Source organism: Pseudonaja textilis, chromosome 7 (genome assembly GCF_049901715.1).
Source record: "Pseudonaja textilis isolate UNSWEBS1 chromosome 7, rPseTex1.2, whole genome shotgun sequence".
Taxonomy (NCBI): domain Eukaryota; kingdom Metazoa; phylum Chordata; class Lepidosauria; order Squamata; family Elapidae; genus Pseudonaja; species Pseudonaja textilis.
The window spans coordinates 34,564,582-34,572,774 of NC_141996.1; positions in this window are offsets into that span (position 1 = coordinate 34,564,582).

Below are 8,193 nucleotides of genomic sequence, written 5' to 3' on the forward strand. Positions count from 1 at the left end.
GAAATAAAAAACAAAATGCAAGCAAGAGAAACACATACACACAATTACAACTTCAAGAATATAACAATGTCACTACTGAAATATATTAATTATATCAATGGAGACTGCTGAGCTGATTCAAAATGTGGTGGGCAAATAATTATGGATGCCCCTTCATGTGTTATAAAATATTTCTGCTAAGTGAACGTACTTAGGTGAAATTCAAGATGCTGTTTGCTATATATAAAGCTTGAATGGCTTCCAGGCCTGACTATTTACATTCTTGTCTATCTTCAGCTATGTCTATGTACCTGACAAGTTATGACAAAATTGACATATTTTGGATCCCTGTCTATTAATTCATGTTACAGCACAGAGCCCCATTTGTTCTCATCCTGTATCATTCAAGACAGTCTTAAATGTTTCATTCCTTCCACGGGAACTAGGTTTCAACATTGTGCAAATGTACCATTAGTTAAAAGAGATTTGTTTTGAGTTATCTCTTCACACAGCAAGAAATTTTTAATGCTTGTAAGCTAGCCAGAACGTTGTCAATGTGGCAGCCACAGAAACCAAATGAGTATTATCCATTGTCTATCATACGTTGTTTGTGAGACAGTAAAGTCAAACCAATGAATCAGTAGTTATTTTTTACTGTTACGATCACTTACGTCCCACTTGGTGGGACTTTATCATTGTTTTTAAGTTTGCTTTATTGTAAACTATTGAAAGACTTTATATACTGGCAGTATGGTAAATGTTATTGTATTAATAAAATAATAAAAATATACATATTTAAAAAATTACTTATACAGTTTAGATGTGTATATGACGTAGCTGATAATAAATAGAAAACATCAATATTTAAAATGCTACTGCAGCTCTTTTTACTTGTGCCAATCCCTTTTTTAAAATGCATGTTTATGTTAAAACAGTGATGATGTCATTTAGAGAAGAGAGATGTACATTTACCATTGTACATAAATGGTGAGGAGGTAGAGAGGGTTGGTAGTTTTAAATTTCTGGGCACTTATATCTCGGAGGACCTCTCATGGACTATGAATGCTAACATGCTTGTAAAGAAGGCACAGAAGAGGCTATACTTCCTGAGAATGTTCAGGAAGATAAATCTATCTCAGTATCTACTTCTGTCCTACTACCGCAGCACTATTGAGAGTGTCCTGACATACTGCAGCTCTACACAGAATCATTAAAACTGCCCAGTATATTATTGGGCGCCAACTACCAGCCCTGGATGACATCTTCACATCTTGCTGTTTGAGGAAGTTGCACAACATTCTCAGAGACTCTTCCCATCCTGCTTACAATCTTTATGAATTGTTGCCTTCTGGCAGAAGATACAGAACAATTAAAACTCGAACCACATATTTTCTGAATAGTTTTTATCCCAGAACTATAATTGCACTTAACAATGAATTTAAGGACCACCATCAGTGAGCTGTTGGACAGTATTACTTGGTCTGTTGTGTGGATGCTTGTGTGTTTTTTTAGGAGGCGGGGAATTTTGGTGGATGGGGAGGTGTTTGGGGATTGTTGAGTCTGGTTTCTGGGTGTTATGTGAATTTTGTTGTATGTATACTGTGTATATATGTACAATGACAAAGAATTCAATGTCTAATGCCCATTGTACCTTTTGAAAAAACAATTTGATTTTCATAAAACAAAGAAAACCTTTGCATGATGAAAGCCTGAGGGTTTTCACTTGAGGGATAAATGACCTGGTTCATAGTTGCCTGCATTTCAAAGTATTCTACATTATGCACAGAACATTCTGGAAAAGGCTTTAATGCCAGGAAAGGTGGAAGAGAGAGAAGAAAACATGAATAGCAGCAAAGTAAGTGAATTCAGATATAGTGGTGATGAGCACAAAGACCTGAAAGAATAGGTTAGGGACAGTGGTTATTAGGAGTCTAAAATGACTCGATAATACGTAAAAAAAGAAAAGAAAATTCAAAGTTTCTGCATGATTCTAAGGCTAGTTCACAGAAAATACTAAATTGTAAGCACAGATTAACAGATCAGATCTGCTGTGCTCACATAATGTTTAACAGAATGTGTGGATGACCTCAGGGAACGAGGAGCTGAGATGGTGCCTAGGAAACCATCAGACAAGAGAGGCAGGAGCCCCGGCAACTTAACGTTCAGAGAAAGAAACTTAGGAAGGACATGCCGTAATTGATCAAGCGGTTAAAAGTAGCTACAGGAAATGTCAGAGTTGCAAGACTGATGTCAGCTTTCCCAGATAAACCAGATAGAACTAATTCTACTTTGTTGTAGGTCTACATTAAGAGAACCTTTAATTCCTTGTTTAGCATTTGCTTTGTTTACAGTTCACAGTTGTAATTCACAGTTATAACAACGAGGAAGATGTAAATTGACCACCAATCTTCACAATTATGACTTCTACAGACCATGCTTCAATCACATGCAACGGACTGATTGCTGCTGATTGCAGTAGCAATCAGTCAGTAGGGTCTTCAGCTCCATGCCTTTTCTTCTCCCTCTTTTGCCTCTTCTCTCTCCTGAGCTGAACTGAGGTCCCTGTCCTGTGGAATAGCATCCCTCTAAAATCCTTGCAGATCCAATCCTGCTGCTCTTTAGGAAGGCTGTGAAAACCTGGCCCTGGACACGGTATCTTGTAACTTCCATTGGAGTGCTTTACATGGTACTGTCAATTTGCCAAGTAGGGGTGTTATTTTTTTTTTTTATGTTTGATTTGATCTATTGCTCATCATGTGCATTGCCTAAGTGGTTTTGGCAGTTGAGGCACTTAAGAAATGGGTTAAAAAAAAGAAATAAATGGATAAATAAACTCTCTCATCAAACTTTTCTTCTTAATGTATACAAGCTCCCTTGAGTTCTGAAGGTTCCCCCTCCCCCAAATCCAACCTGCGCTTACATGAAAGAGAAATGTAGATGATTACTAATAGTATATTTGGAGCAACTCATACAAACCCCACAATCCTTTCCAGTGTGTTTTTCCCCCTTAGGCTTTCATTTAAAAATAACAGGGAAGCTAGATATAATTGCATGATTCACTAAGGAAACCATTTCTGATAGCACTCAGAGATAAAGTAGAACCATCACAAACTGTTTCTTCTCATCTCCTGCTCCATCTCTGCTAAAAATATTGTGGCTGTTGTGGAGCGGCGGAGATACATGGTAGACACAGAGCTTCAGAAAGCTTTATTCAGCGAATAAAGGATTGCTGCGGCTGCCGAAGCTAACAAGGCAGATCAGCTGGCGGCAACAGCTGATGCCGTTTGACAGCTCCTTTTATAGCCAGCTGTCAAACGGCATCAGTCAATGGGAGCGATCGGCGCTCCCGCCAGAACTGCGGACCTGAGTGGGGACCGCAGTCAGTTCTGTGAACACAACACTCCTTTCCCCTGGCCAGGAGCATGCGTAGTCTTGTAAATAGGCCGGCCACCTGTGTTGACGGCTGGACTGTCTTAGTCCTGGGGAATCTCCAGCTGGGGTAAAGTCCTTTGCCCCTGGGATCGTCCTGGAAGCTGCAGGGGTGTGAGTCCGATCAGCTGGAGCCTGCAGTGGTTCAGGTAGGTTATCCCATTCGGCTCGCTTCGGGCGCATCATCCGGCTGGATCGGTAGACCGGGTCGTTTGGTCGGGAGTCCCTAGCGTTCCTTTGGTAGACCGGGTCGTCAGGCAGGGAACCTCTGGCGTTGGCTGGGTAGATTGGGTCCTCGGCTTTCGCTGGGTAGACCGGACCCTTGGTGTCTGCTGAGTAGACCGGACCCTCGGCGCTTGCTGGGTAGATTGGACCCTGGGCATTTCCTCGGTAGACTGGTTCCTCGGAGTTTGACAGGTAGACCGGGTCGCCTGGCTGGGAAACGTCATTTGCTGGGTAGATTGGGCCGCTCGGCTGGGTGCGGGAGTCATCAGTAGTCCCTCTCCAATGCCTCCTCAGCTGGTCCACGTGTCTGCACCACATACGACCATCGCTTAGGAGGACCCTGTAGGATCTTGGCCCTGTAACTGATATAACCTGTCCTGGTACCCATAACGGGTTCCCTGCATAATTCCTGGCATAGACCAGGTCACACAGGGCAAATTCACTGGCAAGGCTATCAGAACCCAAGGGGGGTGTCAGAGGTGTAATAGGGGTGCAATCTGTCCAAGGTGGTCCTAAGACGACTGCCCATTAGTAATTCTGCTGGTGACTTGTTTGTCGTGGTGCAGGGGGATATATGCTGGGTCAGAAGGTATCTGGATAGTTTGGAGTGCCAGTCTATCTGGACAAACCTTGCTAATGCTTCTTTTACTGACCTAACTGCCCTCTCAGCCACCCCGTTGCTAGCAGGGTGAAAAGGGGCTGTGAGGATGTGCCTGATGCCCAGGTTGGCAGCGAATATTTCAAATTCACAAGAGGTGAACTGGGGGCCATTGTCGGACACCAATGTATCGGGAAGGCCATGGGTGACAAATACCTGGGTCAGGGCCCTAGTGATGGCCAGAGTGGTTGTGGAAGGAAGTAGGGCCAGGTCAATCCATTTAGAAAAAGAGTCCACTAAGACTAGGAAGGTCCACCCATGCACTGGTCCTGCCAGGTCGATATGTAGGCGAGACCAAGGCCCCCCAGCATCCTCCCACCTGGTAGGGGTGGCTGCTGGTGGGGCTGGTCTGGTAGCTTGGCATGGTTGGCACGAGCTTACCTAGCTGACCTAGCTTACCTAGTGAGCAAGGATTTGACTGATTTGAAAGCATGGGCTTCCCTAGGTCCCCAATGCCAGGGGGTTTGTTTATCTAAAAGTCTGTGCAGAGGTTCTGCGATAGATGCTTTATGGGGAAGGAATGCAGCATAAAAATTTAGAAGCCCTAAGAAGGCTTGCAGTTCAGTCTTGTTGGATGGCGTGGGTGCCTCGTGGATAGCCCTGACTTTGGACTCAATTGGGTGAATACCAGAGGCATCAATTCTGTAACTTAGAAAGTCCACTTGCTTAGTGGCGATGGTGCACTTCTCCCTTTTTAGTTTGAGGCCATGCTACCTAAACCTGTCAAGGACTGCTCTGACCCTTTGTATTAGTTGTGTCTTATCCATAGCTGAAACCAAAATGTCGTCAAAATAAGGGACTATGCCTGGGAGTCCTTGGAGAAACCTCTCCATGAGGGACTGAAAAATCCCAGGGGCTACACTAACACCAAATTGGAGGTGTTTGCACTTGAATGCACCCCTATGGGTGACTATGGTTTGTAATTCTACAGTCTGGTTGTCAACAGGAAACTGTTGGTAGGCCTGGGACATATCTAATTTGGCAAAGATAGTGCCAGGCTCGAAGGTGTGTAACAGGTGTTGGATGACATGGACAGGGTATGTGCTGACTTGCAGGAAACGATTGAGGGAAGTCTTGTAATCAGCATAGATTCTCACGCTGCCATCTTTTTAAAGTGGGGTGACTACGGGGGTCTCCCACTTTGCAAAATCTACTGGTTCTAAAACCCCTTGCTTTAACAATTTATCTAATTCTATGTCTAACTTGGGGCGGATAGCAAAGGGTACTCTGCATGGCTTAAGGCGAATAGGAGTTGCCTATGGGTCCACATTGAATGAAATAGGGGTACCAGAATAGCAACCTAATTCGTTGCTAAACACATCAGAATAGTCTCTGAATAGGGTGTCTACTTCAGAGGTTGAAACAGCATGGATACCAGTTATGCTAAGGCCAAGAGAAGGGAACCAATCTAGTCCCAGCAAACTAGGGAGGGCACCATCTACTACCACCAAAGGCAAATGGCCTTTGAAGTTTTGGAATTGAATTAAAAACTTGCCTTTCCCGAGGACAGGGATGTTCTTGCCCTGGTAATCCCGCAGGGTCAGGTGGCATTTCAGGAGCTTCTTTTTGGATATTCTGGGATGCATCTTCTTCAGGGTCTCCCAGGAGATGATTGAGAGTGCAGATCCCATGTCCACCTCCATTCTGCAAGGTTTACCTTCTAAAAAAACAAAGATACTTATTTTGTTAGAGTCTTTAGAAGTGTGGTCTGAGTGGTAGCAGGTATAGCAATCCTCAACTTGCCTTTGAAAATTAGCAGTAGGTTGAGGCCTCTGAGGAAAAGTTCCCCCTGCTTGGCAGACTCTAGCTAGGTGGCCTTTCCTTTGACAGTTCAGGCAGATTGCATTCCTAAACCTGCAGGATGCTCTAAGATGGGTACCTCCGCAGCTCAGGCAGATGGGAGGCTGCCTGGGGGTGAGGTTGGTTTTTTGCCTAGCTCCTTCTAGGAGGGGCTTCTGCTGTCTAAGGCAGTTTATGTCCGTTGTGCCTTCAGGATCTTCCTCTAGGGAAACTTCCTCAGAGCGGATAGTGGAGCTTCCTTGCATGATAGGAGTCCCTTGAATTTCAGCTGCTAATTGAGCAGATAGCTCAGCAGCTTGGGCTTCCTCTATTGCTATGGCTAGGGTTAAGTGTTTTTAGCTAGTAAATGTCTTTGAAGCCTCAGGTCCCTGACCCCACAGACAATCTGATCTAGGAGCATGTCTTCTAGGTAGTCTCTGAACCCACATTGTATGGCAGCTGATCGCAAGGCTGTCATATACTCACTAACTGGCTCCCCCTCAGACTGCTTCCTCATCCTAAAGGCATGTCTCCTAGCAATTTGGGAAGGCTTAGGGGAGTAGTGGTTGGAGAGGATCTCCTGGGGCTCTTCCCATGGAATAGTTCTAATAGAGTGAGGGGCTACCAGCGCTGTAGTGGTGTCAAAAACCGCAGCCCCGCAAAAACTAAGAAAGTAAGATTTTTTCTGGTGGTCTGTGGCGTCTGTGAGGTCTATGGCATCTAGGAAACAGATGAAACGATTCTTGTACGACTCCCATGTCTCAGCAGTCGGCTTGAAGGGTGGGAATGCTGAGCTGGTACTCATCGTGAGGCGGCAGTGTCTGTCCCCTCAGCTGGTGAAGGCTTTGAAAATCGCGCTCTTAGAAGAGAGATTTGCGGCTGCAGCTGTCAGGTGGCATCTGTCTCCTCAGCTGTGGAGGCTTTTAAGCTTCGCGCTCATGGAGAGCGTCAGCGGCTGCAGCTGTCAGCTCTCGGTGGCTCCGCTCTTTTTTAGTGACCAGCTCAGTGATTAAAACGTCTGATAGCCTCTTATAGTATCCCGCCCTTGTCGCCGGTGTTGTGGAGCAGCGGAGATACGTGGCAGACACAGAGCGTTCGTTCAGAAAGCTTTATTCAGCGAATAAAGGGTTGCTGCGGCTGCCGAAGCTAACAAGGCAGATCAGCTGGCGGCAACAGCTGATGCCGTTTGACAGCTCCTTTTATAGCTGGCTGTCAAACGGTATCAGCCAATGGGAGCGATTGGCGCTCCCGCCAGAACTGCGGACCTGAGTGGGGACCGCAGTCAGTTCTGTGAACACAACAGTGGCCAACATTTGCAACAACAGTCTTAAGATATAAAAATATCAATAGGGCTGCACTACCCTATTTCCTTGTGCTAGGTATTATTTATCAGTGTTCAACACTAACTGAGCACTACAGCAAGTTCACCAACAATTCTGGAAGCTGTAGGACAAATTCTACTTTAGTACTGTAGCTACATTTAGAATATAGCACATCAGCCCATAGTTCTTAAAATCAGACAGTCGTGTCCTCTTAAATAAAGGCCTAAGCACAGGGGTCACCAACCTTTCGGATCTCAGGGGGCCACTAAATTCATAATTTTAAATCCTGTGGACCACTAATATGAATCCAGTGCGCCGCTCGTGGAAGTGCCTGGACTTCCAGTGATGGGATGGGGTCCTTCAGGCACTTAGCCTGGCCACCTGTTTCTGCAACTTTAACACTCAAAGAGCCATTTGGACCTGTTTCCCAAGAAAACAAAACACCAGGATATCTCTCTCTCTCCCTTTCCCTCCCTCTCTTTCTCTCTCATCTCTTTCTCATCTCTCTCTCTCATCTCTCTCTGTATCTCTCATCTCTCCCTGAATATCTCACACACATACCTCTCTCTCCCCCTCTCTCTTTGTCTATCTCTGTCTCATCTCTCTCATCTCTGTCTCTCATCTCTTTCTCTCTCACATTTCTCTCTCTCTGTATCTCGCTCTTTCTCATCTCTCATCTCACACTCATGAGAGATACACTCACTGTATCTCTCTCTCATCTTTCTGTATCTCTCTCTCATCTCTTTCTCATCTCTCTTTGTATCTCATCTATCTCTCTCCCCCCGTATCTCTTTTTATCAC